The 20,243-nt window shown below is 43.2% G+C and overlaps 2 long non-coding RNA genes across 6 annotated transcripts; one reads left to right on the top strand and one right to left on the bottom strand.

The window, feature by feature from the left end:
• Positions 1-3,550: 3,550 nt before the first annotated feature.
• On the bottom strand, positions 3,551-11,131 carry LOC111268392 (uncharacterized). Of its 5 annotated transcripts, none has more exons than XR_002685178.2 (4): positions 10,943-11,131; positions 9,514-9,656; positions 7,001-8,147; positions 3,551-4,115 (listed from the first exon to the last, which is right to left on the bottom strand). It is a non-coding gene; the product is annotated as an uncharacterized LOC111268392 (long non-coding RNA). The 5 variants fall into 5 exon arrangements; XR_002685177.2 differs by lacking the exon at positions 10,943-11,131 and adding an exon at positions 9,959-10,264; XR_015314185.1 differs by lacking the exons at positions 7,001-8,147; positions 9,514-9,656; positions 10,943-11,131 and adding exons at positions 5,759-6,125; positions 6,373-6,985.
• A 282-nt stretch (positions 11,132-11,413) lies between these two features.
• LOC111268391 (uncharacterized) lies at positions 11,414-19,849 on the top strand. Its single transcript, XR_002685175.1, has 2 exons — positions 11,414-11,814; positions 18,267-19,849. It is a non-coding gene; the product is annotated as an uncharacterized LOC111268391 (long non-coding RNA).
• Positions 19,850-20,243: the final 394 nt, after the last annotated feature.

Here is a 20,243-nt window from a genome sequence, read left to right as displayed (position 1 = left end):
TAGCTTCAAACGCAACCAAGAGAACACCCCGAAGGCAATCGTCCTGTCGTATTTTCTTGAATGCTTAACTCAAAAGGAGCTGAAAATTCTTGGCTGTGGTGAAATTGATGTCGGTTCACGTATTCATTCCCTTGTAAACCGTCTTGTAAAAGGGAAATAAGCATTAGCTGTAGCTAGCTGGACTACATTCGAAATCTATATGTACCCCATTACACTATATGGCGTGTAATAATAGTAATAGCAACCTTATTGACAACTCTGCAGTTCCAAGATCACATTCATAGATCAATAGAGGTAGCTCTTGACATAGGCAGTTGGGCATCAGAAAAAATGACGAATGAAAAAAAGTAAAACATTTGAGGAAGAGACCAGCACCATATAACGTACGAAAACGGACATCTGTCATTGGAAATTGCAAAGACTGTGTTTGGTTGTTGATATCACTACACAAATATAGTTAGTGAGTCATCATTGGCGTTAAGCCACATTGGCCGATAGGCACAAGACAGGCAATAGAGATGGTAAAAATATTATTTGAGATGGTGGCACCATCTTGAGGGGATGAGGCTCCTCCCGATCCACGAAAAACCAACCAACCACTGAAGCATGGAACAGGCGGCTATAGTCTCAGGATCTTCTTCAGGATGGTGTTCTTTTTACTCCTGAGTCTCCATCGATTTCGCTCTCTCCCTCTTGCTTCTTTCTATTTGGTTCTTTATATAAGGGTGCAGTAATTCGGGAGATCAAGGCGCAGAGCATGTTACGGACAGGGTGAGGCTCGCGGGTCACAGGACACGGATGGAAAAGGCATCCGAGCAAGAGTAGCAGAGACGGCTCTCCCAATTCGAACAGGCCAAAGGGAACGAAGCAGATCAGGCATCTCTAGGCAGTAGCTCACGGTGAAAGGGCCAAGACGACGCATTCGGCGCGCACGACATGTGGGGTCGACGGTGCGGGCGTCGAAAGCAGCGGTGCGGAAGTGTCTGCTGCCCAATTCCGCTAGCTATAGTACTTCGTCAAGAGGAACCTGGGCTATCTGGGGCTAGAGGCTGGGGACCCATGGAGACATTGGCAGGAAACAAGCTTCCTGTCGTCGCCTTCAGTGTGAGCTCGTGAGGCCAAAGGGGAGCAACCAAACGCAAACCGATTAACGTTAGTAGTAAAGAATACCGCTACAGACAGCGGGCTGCCTCAAGGTCGATATGGACCGAGAAACTGTAACAGTGCACATACGACAGAACGCGATCAGGATAATAGGTTAAACTTTTGCAGCATACTGATACATACTGCTTTGAATGTTAAACATGCGTACTCCAGAGAAGCTGCGTATATATAGTGTAGAAAAATAAATCAGGTCCAATTATGTAAGTATCGACAAGGAAGGTGCAAATTTGGTGTTTATTTAGACGTGAAGTGGTACTTTTAGTATTCACCATGTATAAGATGAATCCACTCGTCTTTATGTTCAATTCATGCATTTGCACAATATTACTGGAAATGTTCCAGCCTTTCCGAAGAAAGTAGACTTTCATATTAATCTATCAGCAAGAAAGTAGAGTGACTGCGAAGATAAATCAGGTAGTCTATTAATATAACGTATTATAGTTAAATGAATATATAATAAAATCTAAGAACAATTTATGACTGTTTATCACGCTGTTGAGGAAAACCAGGAACGGTTTGTGGCTGCATGATATGTGCTGAATAATGCTTTCCATATAAAGCGAGAACTATCTTTCAGGTTGTAATAGCTACGATTTATGTCTTTTAGGTCACAAATCGACGGATCATACGTCCAATATCTTTCCAGCTCAGAATTTCTCATTGCCCCCGTTTGCTAAAACGCTAGAGTCATGGTGTCTATTATGACTTTGTACCCATCTTTCAGTCTACAGTAAACTTTTGCCTTCGGAAGGTTAAAGCGTTATCTCCGTACCTCAATGGATAACAGCGCCTCACACAATTGCTACTCAAATCTATTTTAGACGACGCATGTGCACTAAAGATGCGCAGGCCTTATGAGGTCGAGGTCACGTGCCAGCTTTACTGTTGGGTGTCCTTGAATGGGTAACACTTTATTAGAATGCGCAAGATCGAATCCTCAGGACAAAAATGGCGAACGCTGTTTATTATGAGAGCTGCGTTAGTCTCTAAATTATAGTGTGGCGTACCAGCCTATTTCATTACTTCCATATGTCTTTCGAGAAATTGATTAGTGAGAATGAGCGTCGTCCTTGACAAAGTACAAATAATGGGGTTAGCATACTTAACAGTCCTATCGCCTAACTGTAGTAAATGCGATGCCGCGAGTGAGCCTTCTTTGGAACTTCATCGCCTCAGCCTTTAACAGATTGTTTCACGTCAGTTTTTCAATGACGACGTTAAAAGTAGCCAAAAGAAGTTAGAGACAGCGGCGATAGTTGGTAAAGATTCGGCAAACTTTTATTTGAGCAGTTCTTTCTTTAACCTCGTTTGGCAAATCACTAACAGTGATATAGGTTGTTACTTTGGGCCATTCTACTGGATTAGCTGGAAAACATGAGAACTACAGCAATCTTATGATTAGTTTTTCTGGAGTACGTTTCAGAGATGCTTGATAGCACTGCCTCTATTCTTGACTTGAAAAGTGCAGAATCTAATCCGAGTCGAAAACGGTGCAGAAACACTAATGAAATACTTCGGCGAACAGTACGCAGATAAAACAAGCTCTGAACATAGAGTGATTTCCGATATTAAAAAAAAAAAAACAAACGTATTGTTCATTTGAAACAGAGCCAACAATCACTGTGGCAGTCGACGTCAAGAAGGCTAAGACAAAATCTTGTGATCATAAGTCTTCTTAGTGATATAGTATTAACTTTTGGCGATTGCATTTACTTCTCAGTATTACGCAAGAAACTCTGCCGTTCACTGGAACACTGCTGGTGAGCATCGAATAGGATCATGTGGTAGGATGAACTTCATATTGGTATCTGGTCCTGCTTAAATTGTGAATTTGGTGGAGATTTTCTAGAATTCTCTTATCTTATCTAGAATTCTCTTATCTCGTACATTTCAAAGAGACCGTCGAATGTATTATGCATTATAAGCGAAAATTAATTTAGTCGTGCGTAGGACATACATTGATGCTAAATTTTACTTAGCCCAGTTAGCGTGTCCTAAAAATGTGGGTGAGCGTATATACCAACCTCTTGTAAAACCTTTTCCACTTGAATCTCGGAATGAATTGTCGTGACTCGATTACTATCTGGGGGGGGGGGGGGGAAGTGTCGACCACCAAGACATCAGCGACCTTATGGCTAGACATCCGTGGCTTACAAGCATTGAACAGCGAACTACAGCTAGGCCGTTTCAGTTGTATCCTAAAAGCAGTTAAGGTTTCCGTAAATGCTGTCGAGTAAATTTCTGCGCAAACGTCGCCTGGAATCGGGAAGAGTTTTGCTGAACATGAATGGGGTTGAGGATCGCCCAGCCGTTTGGCAAGCCATAGTCTGCGAACATCTACAGTCCTTATTTTGAGTTTTAGCCCAATAAAAATTTCTCATTCATATCCGTTTCCAATTCACGATTTATTCTGGAATTCTAAACTTTTTTTTTCTCAATTTGCCAGTAGGTTAGTAATAGAAAGAGCAATGACCGGCTTATTCCCGACTGTCAATATCTGCTGGAGATATATGGCAGGCTATAAAGTTGAGATGCATTGTCCTAAATATTACTAAATCTTCTTCGCATAACTGTATGCACTTTTCGAATATTCTATCTCGTAAGTCACTGCTGGGGCATCGTGGTCTTGCTTATTCGCTAGGCCAACAAGTAGCGATAAAACCCAGCAACTGTTCACGTATTTGTAATGTAACACATTTGTTAAATTAAAAAGAACAATAATTAAAATTGATCTCGTCAAGGAACTAACGGTTAAGGTGTGCTAGTAAAGAAGTGCCTTTGTAATTCTACTGCATAATACCTAGTAGTGTTTGCGTGACGTCTTTCCATTGTCCTTTTTTCTTCAGCGCAGTTGTTACTTCTTCTGCCTGTATTCTGGAACGTACGTTTTGAAGTGTGTAGAGTTCTGTTCCGCTTGACCATGAAAAGATAGTCTCGAAATCAGTTTTTGCCTGCAATAGTTTACAGTACGATATAATGGAACTTTTTTTTATATCATACATACGCCGTGCGAGATTCTCATACATATCATTAATTCTCTGTTTCTAAGCGCGGCAGTTTGGTATTCCCCTTTTAACAGAATCTTGTATTCGTTGCTTAATAGTTATGCTTAAGTGACAGCTCTACTCTATTTTGATCGGTCAAGCGTTCCTCATTAAAAAAGTTCTTCATCCTTAGCGTGTGCGTAGCCCCATAGTAGGAGGCAAATTTTTTCTTGTAAATTGTCAGTAGGGAAGAAGTATGGCAAGAACTTGACTTATTTTTAGCACGAACAACTTATAACCTATTATTCCTGATGACCTTTGTTTGAAATGTGAAGTCCTTTCCCTTAACTAGCAGAGCTGTTACTGAGTGTTTGTATTCGAATTTTGTTACTTCACCTTGACTGTTCTCTCTGTTTTTTTTTGAATGTCGATATATTGTATACTTTAGGCAATTTCGGGCGAAACAATCGCACCGTCACAGTAACCGTCTTCGTTCGCTGACTCCAAGTACATACACCTGTTTCCATATTTTATCTTTTTCTTTTCGATCTTTCATTTCGTTTCCCTTCGTGTCGCCAATGATAGTCTAGGTAACGTTGCTTCACCATTGTGGCTCCAAAAAAGAGGTGGAACGGACATTTTTCACCTGTCACTTCTACAGGCTAACCTCGCTCGACCTGCATGTACACGCTTGGTATGGACTTGACGTCCCGGTGCCGTAGCGGCCGGGCTGCTGTTTTAAGACTCTTTTGTTTGCTTTGTCGAGTCCGTTCAGTCCAGGACTTGCTTCGCGTCAACGTGACCCCTATTAACCTTCATATGAGTCACAGAGCTGTTGGCATTGTTTTCCTTCTCTTTATCATGAGCTTTTTTTCCCTTTCTGTTCTCGCGGGTTCTGTCGCTGGCTGTCGCCCTGCGGTTTCATGCGACACCGGTACAAGCGTTACTTTTTCGATGGGTCTGACTCCCGATGCTGCAGAGGTCGGGGATTTTTCAACTAACGAGTCCCATCGTTTTTCCCCACATAAGACGTAGCCTGCCCTTGGGGGGTTACTCGCAAGAAACACCCACACATCTATCAAACCTGCAGATCCAAGCACGATGAGTGAGGGTAATGTAAAGTTGCTCAACGTACCACAGAGACAGCAATTATGAAATATCTTGTAATAATATATGATAGATGATGACCTAAATATACAAAAACGAAATGATTTGAAAGTTGACAAACCTAATCATCAGGCGGATATGAATTTACGAACAAAGTACCCAGAGATGAAGTGACTATGAATTTGTTGGCTCAGTTGGCTAAAACTAAAACGAAGTAGAAGTTCAGTGGACAGATTTCCAAGTATGATAGAGCTTTTTTACCCACTAATGAAGGTTCATTGGATTAAAGCGATTAATGCTGCCTATCGGTATTTAACGGCCATGCGTAAATTAACAGTCTGTACGTGTTATATTGGATTACAAACACCCTAAACTAAACTGACTGCTAGCTAGCTAAGGTGTGCGGTCGGGCCTATCGGGCTTCGAGTACGGGATCCCAGTTTAACATTTCTTCACAACTCTTTATTAGTTTATTGCAGCTTTTATGCTGCCCAATGCCTTACCGTGGTTTAAAGATATCCTTTCTTCAAGAACGATTATTTACTCCATCTCGCCTTTACACAAATACACATTCACACATTGTGTCGCCGCTTGACTATGGTCGAAGTGCAGGAGACGTGACATTACGTTCGCATATGATGTGTGAAAATATCACATAAAGGCAAGATTATTCTTCGCTTCTTTCTCGGCACCGGTAGCATTTAAAGAACATTGTTTGAAGAATATTTTGCTCACGGAAGAATGCCCACACGAAGCTAAATGTCGGACGTCATCGAGGACAATCTGCTATGATGTCATGATCAGCGGTAGACACAAATGCAGCCCGAATACGATCTTGCTTGCGATGGAGCGCGGCAGACTTAAATAATACTGATTAATCGTTTTAGCAATTATTGCTATACAATAGTGTAATACAAAATATAATAAAATGAATCTTATTCAAATAGAGCTCATAGACAGCTGTATGATGTACTATCACAAAATAATTGTTTACATGGTTCTGTACTGGCTGTGTACTTTGAGAATGATTACACTTAAAAGAATCATACTAACATCATTCGATGCTATACTAACATCTCCACTCGTTATAAGTGAAAGATATCAAGATACGCTTTACCATTTTCTTTCGATTCCTTGATATTGCTATACGTAGACTCTTTTTGACGTATACCCCCTACACGCAGTTGACGGCTGCCAGACAGTAGGAGTCACGGGTGACCAGCATCTGGACAACAGCAGCATGGCCCGTCCGCATCTCTCTAATCCTCTTGCCTTGCAAAGACTTGTAAGATGGACAATACTGCTTCGGACCAAGGCGTTGACGGCGATTGGAAGCGACAGAAGCCAGGGTGAGGGCGGACAGACCGAGATCACGTTTCACACGTCGCTTTGCCCTTCATTTGCCCCCATTCTACTCGTAGAGGCCAGTGACGACAAGTTGAGTCTTGACGTTAGGGCAATGGACAGGGACAAAGTGTACAGCCAAGAAGCGTCGGCTGCAGAAGATGAGCAGGGGACAGCTGGCTCGGAGATGGCATAAAAATCGGCCGATCTCATACTAGCTCCGCAGTGCTTATAAGCATTACCAACATAACATCATGTCAATCATCATCATTGTCATAATCATCATGTGCGAAAGACGACTTGAACGAGTCGAGCGATGTGGGATGGGTATCTTTGGGATGGGGGGCAAAAGTAAGCGAAGAACTGTGATATGATATGTGCGTGTCTAAGATGTCTCTTACCCGTCGTTGGTTCTGTTTAGGGATATCAACGGCTTTGACGGTTCTGGTGGTGCTGGTGATGGCTGGTGGTGGTAAGCTGTGATTGAGAGTGGGTGGGTTCCAAGGGCAAAACTTCCTGTCACAAGCAGCGTAATGGTGACGGTAAGACGTAGAAGCTTCCTTCGTCTTGGCCATTGGCTATTGTAGAATGTGTGCACCCGGGAGAACTGGCGTTGCTACCGTTAGATGAGATGTGCCTGTGAGGAGAGGACGGAAGAAGCGATGGGGGCATTCTTATCATCGCGCAGCTATCGGATGAAGGACTCAATGCTAGCGGCGCAACCGTTATTGTGTAACTGTCTATCTTCCATAGCCTGGTCCGGCTCGCATTGCCTTAGTAGCCGTTGGTGTCGGTGATCCTACGGATGCATCGGCATTGTTATCAATATTCAATTTGGCCGGCCGCGCCTTCTTTACAGTGGAGGCGAAGGCACGCGAGCGAAGACTGGGGAGAAAGGAATTCGTAGGGATTCGTATTCGAAAATTTAGTGAGAAAGAAAGAACTGCGGTCTAAGCGCGCAAGTTCCACTCTATATCCGTCTTCGTTCATAATTTTCTCTCTTTCTACTAAATGTGCTCTATCTGTCGTGGTCATCAAATAGACGCACTTTAGAAATCAAGAAAAACAGTAAGAGTGAGAGGGAGGAACAGCAAGGATGAGCGTATGGTCTGTACAGCAGCAACAGAAGCAGGACCCCAGGTACGAATAGTAGTCGCATGACCATGGCTTGCGGTGGACTTGAATGTATTTGCCTATGCGCGAGGGGTGATGGCGATGGTTTTAGAAGGCTATCGTTTCTATCGATGGGCGAACAGGAACCGGGTTCCCTTTCAGCCTTATTTGAGTCTTTATCTTCCCCATCCTGTTATGAGTCCCATAACCGGCCTCATGACTGTTATAGTATGGTGATGAGGTGTTCGCCAGTCGGCGCCACCAGTATCGGCGTGGAGTGCGCGGATTGTGGAGCGCATGCGCTAAACGAGGCCTTCTCGGCGAAGGGAGCTCTCCCGCGCTCGCCATGTTGTGGTGCCGGCGGTGCATTCTTGCGCGTCCCTCGAACCGAGCCGACACTGCGCTCGCACGAGCCACACGAGTCGCTCGCCATCGCTATACACACACAAACACACAGATCAGTATAATTATTGTATACAATAGTATTCCAATAATAATGCTACTATTCTAATATCACTTCAAGTACACAATAGCATTAAAGATATCTAACTCTTCGAAGTGTATACATAACACGGTATTGTACACCAGGCCAACGACATACGAAGAAACAACAGTGAATGACAACCATCCGACGACTCCGAAAGAATCAACCAACCAGCTGATAGGACCACAGCCTAAGTCTGAAATGGACATCGAAGACTGCTCGCTAAATGCAGCGAGCAATCGTTCCCGTTTTCGCTAAAGTCGATGCGATGTGTGAAGGGAGCAATATTGTGAACAGTGTGTGCTACTGGCTGAAAAGCGAAAACGACGGAAGTTAACCTTCTGGCAAAGGGAACGTACTATGTATTCAGTGATACGGCAACAGTAGCAGCATCAATAGTAATAGCCATAGAGGAAACGAAACGAGGACGCACTTCTAGCCTAAGCAAAGGAACGAAACTGGATTTATCCTATTATAGTATACAAATCGAAGAAGTGTGCCAGGTGTGCGTGCAACTGGTTTCGGATTGTTCACGGGAGATTTTCATTTGGATTCATCTCTGTTAGATAATAATATATAGAGATAGTAGTAAAAATAGCGCAGTGAACAGTAGTCTAGTGCGTTTGTGTGTGATCGTCGGCTTGTCCACTTGTCGTTCGACATCTGCCGCTGTGTGTCAGTATTGCTGCAGTTGCCACCTGACAAAACTGGAGTGTGGTGCATCATCGCTGGAAGGAGTACAGGACGTAGGATCGTTAAAAGGTGCGTGCTACAAAATTGAGCCAGTCCAGTCGTTTATGGTAATATGTCCGAAGGTCCCTGAAAATGACCTCGTCTAATGGAATAACAGCAGAACACACAATGTTGTCGTAACGTTACATTACCATATAATGTCATGCAATATTCTATGCGTGGATAACACATAAGACCGACACATATCAACATGTAGTCGACCTGTCGAGATCCATCCTGTGATGGGGCAGTGAACGTTCCGAGTAGTTTGCCTGTGGCTTCGTATTTATGTGTCGAGTACGCTAATAACCGCGCGCCTCTGCTGTCTAATATGTACGTATTTGCAGCACTCGACACAAGCAGTGTGTATACTTCGAGCCAATTTCTACTGCGCGCAAAATAGAAGGAGAAAATACGCGAAATTACGCCAATCGATCAGCGGAACACGTATAAACAAGGCTCCCCTAAAGAGCGTCTGCTCTACATCAACCCCAGTTTCAGTCTCGGTTTGTGTTTCTCCGCCCCGTGTCTTTGCGACGCTTGACATGCACATACACATATACACAGACAGATAAATGCACGTACGCTTGCACCAACACGTCATGTATGGTGTCACTGTTGGTCAAGAACAAAAGCAGTTGTGACCCATATCCACCGTCTCAACCTTAGGCTTCGTCGCGTGCTGGTCCTGTTGTAGTTCTGTTGGTGTCACTAAGTGACTGGAATTCCTGGAATCGTCAAAGAATGCGTGTTGTCCAACTTAGCAGCAGTGAATTATGGGTTACTGAAGCGAGCTAGTCACGAAAGTCAAAAGAAAAAAGGACACACATGATATTTAGGCGTACGGGAAACGTCCTTCTTTACAGCACAACGGAATAGAATGCCTGTTATATCTACTAGAAAAAATTTAACAGTTAGGTTAGGTTAGGCGGCATGTTAGCGTACGCGCGAAGAAGCGAGTAGTAGAACGCTAGTTGGGGGCAAGTATATTCAAAGCATTGCCTCGAACGACCCGTTAACGGTCACCTACCCCTATTTAGCGAAAAACGAGTTGTTTCCCTCTGCTTGAGTCTGCTTTTGAACTCGAATGTTTTTGTCAGCAGCATTCGTCATTATTAGGTAAATGCGACTAACAGGCTGGTCCTTCTTTGCTGGTAAAGTGATCATATCACTGAAGAGGAGGAGCTCTCATTATTGGCCGGCTTGCAATACTACTTCATAGCAGCTGTCTGGTCTGTTTCTGCTTTACGTATTCCTGTGGCGCGCCCGTACAGACGGAATAAATCCATTGTTCTAGGACAAACAGGCTTCTGTGTCGATTGTTCAGAGTCGTAACGTCTGCTTGGTCGGAATGATTCTGGTGTGCTGAAGGCAAATGCTGTGCAACATATAGCAGAACTCTGTTTTTAGAAGCGCGCTTCACATTCAACCAGTGTATGTTCGTCGTCAAAACGGCGGTCGCTGTTGTATAACTTAAAATAGCGACGTCCGCAAAGGTTGCTTTTTACAACGCACGTTTGTTATTAGAATCATTTTATCGGAATAGTGGTATCGAGAATGTCTCGAGCGCGTTTCATCAGCTGTTCATTCCGTCACACAAAGAGCTCGATGGCTGTGCACAGAACCCCTCAACGAGCTTTACGTTCGTCCATAGCCAGCTTTAAGGAATACGGAGAGCATTCAGTTTATGATTAGTTTACGTTGTGATGCATTTGTTTACGCATCAGTCAAAATACTTTCAGATTATCAGCTAAAGGTTCGCTGCAATTTTACATTGTTGACTAGTATGTTCTCAACACAAGTACTGCAAGTATATATTTAATTACACGTCTATAATAGACAGATTTCTCGGATAAACGACTGAAGTTGCGTAGGTCCTCGCGCATCAGCTATGAGCAGCCCCAGCGGATAAAACTACTCTGATGTTAACATTTGCACATAATGTTTATTTTCCCTCGTGCGTTACCGACAAAAGCTGTCGGCCTACAAACTGCGTTTACGATCGCTTACTTACCCGTTCGTGTAAGCAGGATTTCAAGCAATCACGGCCGTTATATGGTATTTTCGTGTGATCCTCTAGCGGTCAATACTTGCATGAAATATATTCCATGTGTGACGTACGTTCGGTCGGTCGGTCGCTTACTCGCTAGCTCGTGCCTGTAAGCGCGTTTGTACCTGCAAACCGGCGAGGTTTTGCATCGCCTGTTCGTTCTTTGAGCTGGCTTCGGCCGCCATTAGCACCGTGTTCCCATCCGCAATAAATATGGCTATTTATATAATAATACAGATACATACGAAAATATAGCCATGTATGTATGAATGCGGACACGTAGTACTTAGTGATGCAAGCCGTACGTAAGAAACGTGCTGATAGGGCATGATGACTGGGGGACGACGACGACGACGATATTGGTACGTGGATAACATCGGTGCATAGACCTCTTCGATGGGTCTGACTGTTGTTGCTTTGTCTCGGCTGGCGGAACTGACTAACAGATAGACATTAGGCTATCACGGCTAATCTAGAATTATCTCTCGTAGGCTACGAGAAATAGGTGAACTATTATTGCTGATACGATGGTGCTAGTTAGAGTGCCAAGCCGCGCTTTGACGCAGTAGAGCCTGCCAGTATCGGTGGCGGTCTGCTGAAGCGATGGCAAGCTTAGTGGTGAGGTTGTATTAGGCTGCATCATCTTTTGTTTGTAGGACGATGGTACCTGCGGTTGTGTGAGTAGCCATTACCGTTATTGGAACGTTATTCCTCATAAAGATGGCATGCTGAAATAAGCTGTAGAGAAATGACTGGCAGGTGGTAGAAGGAGGAGCTTACGAGATTGGGTGCGATGCCCGTACGATGTCAATAGTAATTGACACTAGTTATACGAGGTAAGGCGACTTTGCTTACTGTATCAATGCTATCGTTCCGCTATTCGATTGGTACGTTCGTCAATCAAGGGGTATGAAGTTCCCTGTTAGAAGTGCCGACGAAATATGGATTGCAATCAAGCAGGGAAAGACTTTTATCGTGTGACATATAGTAAACGTTATCTATAGCAATGAAGTATGTGCGTGGTAAAGAGGCTAAAGTTAGAATACTCGTGGCTTATATCAGGACTCTGAAGCTAGACCGGTCGACAAGGGGGTGACCATACAGACGTTGTGCATGACCCTGTTTAGTACTGGTCCATGTCAGGACACTAGTGAATAATACATGCTTTTCCATCATAGTGCACGCTAATTTCATTCGCCGATGGAGAAACGAATTGTTTATTTTAGCTTACTCAATATTCTCGAACTGACGTTGACACCCCCGCGACGATCATACGTATTTAGAAACATCGAATGTTACTTACTAAATCTTGACAAATACTCTCATAACTACTGCTCCATGGGTAATAAAAGAGTCTGTCAATCAAAGAAAGATTATAGATAGGAAATACAGTCTTTTCGTGATAAACTAATTTGTGTTGCTATTGAATGATTACCTGCTTCAAGCACATGTTAGAATCCTAGATTTATGAGCATGCGTTACATATGAAAAAGGATAGCCGATATATATGGGTTTTGTCTGGACATTAATCTATCATAATTGAAATCGTCAAGTAAATCCTTTAGGTGGCATCAGTATGATGAGCTATTCACATATGTTAGGGTTTGTTTTCACTTAGTTTATAGAGAATTTGGCAAAATTAGCTCAATATGAATGAGAAGATCGAATACTCAGATCCGCCGCTCGGAACTTCGCCTAATCGTATGTTTATTGAGAAAAAAAAAATGCTGGCTGAAGCAAGCACCCTTATTGGCCTCTTATTATTAGATTAATCTATATCGCTATGGCTCCCTGAACTGTCTATCCGAAAAATTGACTTCAGCCTAATCATACTGTACATCACAAGTGATGTAATAACGGCCATTGTCATTGGCTCGAAGTCTACGAATCGTAAATGGTCAGAGGCCGCCCATAAGAGGGGCCGGACACCTGGAGCGCTTCACGAAGAGAAAAGAATCGAACGATCAAACAGGGAAATTTGCTGGGCGAAATAGAAAGGGGGAAAAAAGGTTATTTGATAACGATTATATCCTAATCATGGCAATTCTATGAAGCGTAAATGTCAACAACGAAGAACATAACGGTGGATACGAATCGAATGCACGTGCGGCAGACGAGGATCTGACGCAGAGGAAGGCCTGTTCGCATACGCGAAACAGACAGAGCTGATCCTATAAACCGTACCAACACGCGCGATTTTTCACCTCATCAATACAACGGGGTGAAGGAAAGAAAAAACTGTTTTATTGAACCGGCTCGGTACGTGAAGAACAGACGACGACGATAAGGTAAGAGAGGGATGAACGATGGTATCCCGCTTCTCCGTTGTCGTTGGAAGACCTGCTTCTCCGTTGTCGCCGAACAGATCCCACCTTTCGCGTCGCATTTATCGAACATCAACAATTGCATATCACCTACTGCCTCATAACTTTTCCCATGGACGCAAAATCGTTCTCAATCTTTATTCTTACGCCACACCATTATACACTGTCTGGTCTACCTAGATCTTATATTATTGCACTACAGTTGTCCAGCTGTCGGGATATAGCTACCATGGTTGAAGTATTCGCTGTTAAAGAAGTGATCGCCAGTAGCTAGCCAGAAATAGCTGACGGCCTATGAGAACGACGAAATCGGAACCGTTGGAAGCAGACAACGAGAGTCGTCTGGTTCCATTGCCGGACACACGCCCTGCGTAGATACGAAAGGCCTCCTAACTAATTTCCAGTGGTTGATGGCCGCCCCCTGCTGCATAGCATTACCATCAGCAACTCATCTGGGATACGTCAGCTCTAGTCTTGCATCCCTATTACCATTCCGCATAGTTTGCTTTTTCCAAATGCCCCGTCATTAGCAACGGACAATAGAAGCGAAGAACAGTGGAAGAAAAAGTGTAATGCCAACTAGTCAAAATCATTATTCGGGGGGGGGGGGGGGGAAATAAAAAATGACTTCCGATGAGCGACGCTTGGTAGGACGAGGAGATTTCCAAACACGAATATTGACATACATATAGAGGCCAAAGAATGACGAGGTGAGGATAAAGATTGTTGGTGAACCGCATAATGAGTCACAGTTAAATTGGTTGCGAGTCGTAATAGTTACGTATTATACTCGGATCGCTCAACCAAATGGTAGCTGAATGCCAAATAAGTCAAGATAAATATTGTCAGAAACATTTGCTCAAGTTCTTACAATGGACTGTAGTTGTTTGCCACAAGTGTTGTAAAGAGCAACTTGCAGGATGCAGGACAAGGTTGTCCATTTTGTATTATTTTTAATTATATTTTTGTATTATTTGCAGTATTCGTTACATTCAAGCATTAGTCTAATGTCGGGCAATGAACGAAAAATAACTTTTAGTTATCGGCCCATTGCCAACTGGGAATGATAGGGATTGAGGCAGAAATAACAGGTTATTAAGGCTTGATCACATTTGTACTGATAATGTATTGGATGACACTATGACTCAATGCGTAAGTATTCTACAGTGGTAAGCGGGTTTAAAGACAGGCATCCGGTTAAATACAATTTGCAAATGGAGTTTAAAATATGCGCAAGTCTGTAACAGACCGGTAGACACCATTCAACAATTTTTCCTATAATAATATATAAAGGTTCTAATATAATGGCTGTGATTTCTATTCATTTGAAGACTTATATAATTTTGTATTTAAAATAATTCAACTTATGACATGTAAATAGCTAAAATCCTATAAAATAAAAAAAAAAAATTAATTAACTTAAATTTCCGTAAATGGCAATTTTAAGAATGTTCGCCTCTAACATCTTTGGCAGTTAAAAGCAGACATTACCCGATGCTCCATCAGAAACTTCTGTTAAGTGCTACTTATATTTCCTACGTTAGCTACACGTTAAACGAAGGCTTTCTTCTTGACGAACTATGTAGCGGCTGCAGCAACAACGATAGTAATATCACTTTCGCTACCTGCGCCTGGTTTACAGCCTCGTCGGTTGACTAAGAGAAAAAGGCCAAGAACCGAAGGGGAGGGAGGAACATTGGCCTAGGCAACGGCAGTGGCAACGTTTAGTGGTAGTGGCAGTGTGGCTCAGTCGGTTTGCCACCCACGCGTCTTTGTTATACTGGCCGCCCACTGCTTAGCGTTGTATTTGCGCTACTCTGCATGGCCTGCTTTTGTTAGCTACACCTCGGTAACTGTACCGCGGTCCTAATTGCACAAAAACTGCTCGCAGATGTACGAAACGAGGCGGCAAGCCGCGGACGGAGCGGCGACGACCAAGTTGTTTAGCCGCCATTGGTTGTAACTGTAGTGGCAACAGAACAAGCAGCAAGGAGGCACTGGCCTGCTTCGGTGTTGTACCGTTATTTTTTTGCGCGCAGTAGATTTGGAGCCGAAAACATACGGCCATGTATGAGGCCTGCGTTCGTAGGAACCACTTTTTTCGCCTTTTCTTGTCGTCTGCCATCCCTCGTTAAAGTTCTATTGCCGTCTCTTTGGCGCCACTGGGATAATGGCTACGACTGAGGCTGCGACGACACGTTAGTTTTAAGCGTGTATCAACAGTGAGAGTTGTGCGGAAAGTGCTCACTAGAACCGTCATTGGATCAGAGATTAGGACCGATTCCAAAAATGGTTTTCCAACGGATCCCCGTTGTACCTCCTTTCTTGCCGTCTGCTCCAAATAGTCTACACACATAGAGTTTTCTTTGGCCATTTTCTGTTTCGCACAATCCTGGTCCTGCTGTCCCGTTTTTCTTTCCTCCTGCCTGATTTCTCTCCTTTTCTCAGCACGCACAGTGCAGTGCCGGTGGTAACTTCCAAACTACAATGAGCAAGCTACTCAGTAGCTCGATCCAACCATCGCACTTTTGCTCCAACTGACTTCACTACAGCAGGTTTTGCGTTTCTGTGCTGCGTCGGTACGTCCACCCCTTTTTCCTGCTTTCCCCCGATAAAAAGTCTTCAACTGTTTCAACTAGTACTGGTACTTTCCGATGCCATGGTGCAAAAAGTATGAACGATCAGCCAATCGGGTACGGGACACAGCCAAGTACGACAGACCAGAAGCGAAGTCGAAAAACGAAAGCAGACATAAGCTTGTCTGCCCAAATACCACACGAACGTCAACTGCTGAACGATGGCGCTGGGGCTGTCATCACCGACCAACCGGAGAACTTTCTTTTCAGCCTTTTGAAGTGACGGCACTGGTGCTCACTATTGAGATGGAAGTTCCTTAGACGACGACCCCCAACACCCTCCAAACTCTCTCGCTTAGCGCTGTTCGATTATCTGCTTTTATATATCAAACCAGTTTTCTCTCTAACCCTTCCTGACCCCAAAATCCTCTTCCTACTTGTAAAGTTCCCCAATCCACTATTGTCCCCTCTAGTCCCCGTGCTCAGTTCTGTTCTTTGTGTGGAGACTGTTATGAAACGACAAAGTCCAGCTGGCTATAGTGCATGCAAAAGTTTGATGGGTCAGAGGTTTAGACCGGCCTATTTATTCCTTGAACGTTCCTCGTCATTACGCCAGCTACTGGAGGAAATTAGGGTCTAGTCGGCAAAAAAAGAGGCAAAAGATTGACCTCTTCATTTTTTCAGGAGACACCTTTATGTCGCAGTATCATCTATTACCACTACTACCTTGAAGATGGCAGTTCTGGCCGAAACACGTAGGCGCTGCCCTCCATTGACTGAGTGCTGTTGCTGTTATTAATGGTGATGGTTTCTACTGGTCTTACTCAGTGGTGGTTGTTTTTATGACCCTCCTGATACATTAACCAAAGATAGGATCAGATTATGAGGTAAAGCAAGATCGAAGAAGACTGGCTGAATAAGCGGTGACGAATGACCGCAACCCGCAACGATTTCCACCGATGATGGCATGGAAGTACTACGTACATCATTTGGTGGCGGTAACAGGGATGGTCTACATTAGTAGTAAGAAAATGATTACACGGTGTAGTCTATCAGCAAGTGAATGCCTAGGAATACGTGTTTGCTGGTTTTTAACTGCCACGATGATAGGCTGGGCAAACGACTTACAGCTGTAAAGTATAAGGTTCCGCTTTTACCCAAAGCGCAGTACTTTTTCAAATCAAAAATCGAACTTTTTAATTCCATTTAACGGTACAGTTGTATTTGACCAGTGAGCCTCTTATCACACCCTTTACTCGTAATACATATACCTGTACTTATTGTTCGGAATGGGTCCCTTCAGCGCCGCAGGCGTGAAACGCTTGGCTCATAAAGAGGAACGATGCCTTATATTTATTATTAGGCATACACTGCCTCAAGCAGCTGTAGAACCAGCATGACCCACAAAAAAATATGCTAAATGTAATGGAGTCTGCATTCTCAGTTAAGCATGCGCAATGTGAGGAGATCTTTGTGTTTTGAATTTTATGTCCGGTATGATAGCCGTTAAGCATTTCATCAGATGGCTAACTGACTCCCGTCTATGGCCATGTTTGAACCTTAGCCTAAAAGATCTAAAACAGTATAACCGATCTCACGAACAAACTTGATTACATTATGGTTTGGTCATAACTTTAACGTAGTTAAAATTATGTAAAAAATAGCATAGGTATTTAAAAGTGATTGTGAGGTAAGTGACAACACATAATGGGTTCGCTTTGTGTAGACTGCGATTAACGGACCCAACACGAATTTGGACAAAATTCGAGATGAGGTGTTTTATTTTAACGATCTTGTTGGGCCTCTCTCAAACCATATTCTACCGAACTAAACGAATGACTGTATTAACAGGTTAATTTTGACTATAAGAGTATAAAGACACAGGGACAGAAGCAAAACACATTAAGGGGCAGTTGACTGACTTTCGTTCAACGTGTAGTTTGTAGGATATCCACGGGTTCCCTATTTTTTTTAAGGCTTAGAGGCTATACATTAAAGGTCGCCTTACTGTTAAAACAGGTGTGGGCAAAAAAACTTCAGGACAAATAAATTCCGGTTTAATGATGATCAAGTAAGCAGTCACCATCAAGTACAGGCACGAACCGCAATACCTCCAGTAAACCTGTCACACTCAATATGTTTCATCTATCTTCTGGTTTCGACCTTTTGTAAATATTGTTTACTTGGAAATTGGAGACTATTTACGTTTATTCTGTGCTTCGATTAAGTGTTTTTACAGAATGTCTGATTTACGCCCATTTTCAAATCACCTTCTAACAGAAAGAGATACACCAGTGTACCACGAAGACACCAATATAGGGGCTAATAGGGACATTAGTTCATTTTCTCTTGTCGCTTTGCGGACTGGTCTTAATCGGGTCTTTGCAGATTCCCTCAACGGATACATCGCGTTTTGAGCTTCGATACACGGCCTATGTGGACACATCCATCTGCCTTGTCTGTCCTTCTACCAGTACTGTTAGGGCTGCTTAATGAATGTAAAAACCGCTTCTAAGTGCACATACAAAGCGACCTGCTACGCACGTTGTCGGCGGACTATCAATCCTAGTGTTCTCTTTCTCACCCATGTCTCTGTCTTTCTCCCATCTCTCTGCTGCCTTAGCAGTATTGAACAAGACAGAGCAGCCCGGCATCCGTCGGCTAAAAGCAGAAAACTCTGAACAGGCACAAGTCCCACAGCTCGGGAAGTAAAAATAAGAAGCGACAATGAAGGTTCAACGACGAACGCTGCAGTCGAGAGCTCAAACAGCCGCTCGTAAAGCTGAATGGAGCGACGAACGGACGCGCCTCGGAACAAAGTGCGCCAGATCGACACGCCAAAACCGTGCTTCGATCAACAGCGGCACGTTCCCCTCCAGGCTCCCTCTGACACCCCCGTGTATCACTATGCCAAGTACAGTGACTATCTGCGTCACCGTCCTAATCGCAACGCCCACTAACTTCGATCCTCTCCAATCGTCTTAACTACTGTACAGCTATACCCTTGTCATGTATATTGGGAAACGAACATTGACCGGCCCCTAATATCTACTCTTCACGCATTCAGTTCTCTGTACTCTGTCACCATTAACTTTTATCGTCATAGCGCGGAACGCCTGAATACAATGCTGAAGGCCCCCTTTATCTACGCGTAAGGTTACGAGGAGAATAAACAAACAACGTTGTCTTTCGTACGTCACCTCTGACCGTAGGCTGTGGATATATAAAACCTAATCTCGACACATTCTAGTAAAAATTATTGTAGTCAGTGTTCCTTGACGAGCTATTCGAGAAACAGCCGAAAAAAAAAAAGATAATTAGTGGAATGTTCGATCATTCCGTTTCCATGGCTCGTCCTGAGTAATAGTAACACTAATACAAACCCAAAAAAAAACTAGATGAACGTCTAGTTGACTGTTCTGTCCTAGTTAGCACAAGGTCGGTCAAAGGCACAAACCTCAAGTGAACGTGTTCTCTTCCTAAAAGTGTCTTCCCCTGTTTGCATTCAACTGCTACCATTAGATTAGAATACGTTCGTGCTCTCTCTACGTGCATACATGTGTACATAAATACGAGACAAAGTATACAACAATTATGTAAATATTCAGAAACGAAAACACAGTTTTCGTGCGTGCAAATGAACCGCTGTTTCGTATATCCGTCCAACGTTACTCTTAAGAAACTTCTATTCGGTTGCTCTGATTAGCAAATTAGACTCTGCACTCATTGATCCAACCAAATCATTGTGTTATTTGTAAATGATTTGCTTTCATCTTTATTTATTTATTTAAGTGAATTTCGATTTACATTAATGTACACTCGGCACAAGTGGATGGTCATTGCCTGAATTAAAATCATGTTTGTCACTATATATATAAACATTCGATCGTAGTGATTGTTTCACTTAATCCAAATACGAGAACAGAATAGCTGTTACTGATCAAAATAAACAGGGCTCTTTCTTCAGGGAAGATTTCTTTGTCGTCTGAATATGCAGTTGTCGTCCATGTTAAAATACGACATATCCTGCTAAATTACATTGATATACATGTCCACAAAACTCTTTTTTTTCCAAAGTAAAAGCGTTTCGTAAAGCATGAACGATAACTATAAGTCAAAATGGCGTTAATGAAAAACACAAAAAAAAAAATCAGAACGTAAAGGACTGTATAAAATTCCGTTGTTTCATCTAGCTGGATGTGTGTGTATGTGGGAAAGCGTGCTATGATGCTATCGTTAGGGGACTGTGTTTTTATCCAGTGGATGGTAGGCATTAAAGAGGCTCGCATTCCTCGCTGAATAATGCTCGCGAATCGACGCGTCACGTGAAGTGCGTGTGAGTCTTCGTGCTGCTGCTGCTGCTGC

This window comes from Varroa jacobsoni, unplaced genomic scaffold (genome assembly GCF_002532875.2).
Source record: "Varroa jacobsoni isolate VJ856 unplaced genomic scaffold, vjacob_1.0 scaffold_1280, whole genome shotgun sequence".
Lineage (NCBI taxonomy): Eukaryota > Metazoa > Arthropoda > Arachnida > Mesostigmata > Varroidae > Varroa > Varroa jacobsoni.
Note: the sequence above shows the minus strand (reverse complement) of the source record. Positions and strands in the feature narration are given on the sequence as shown.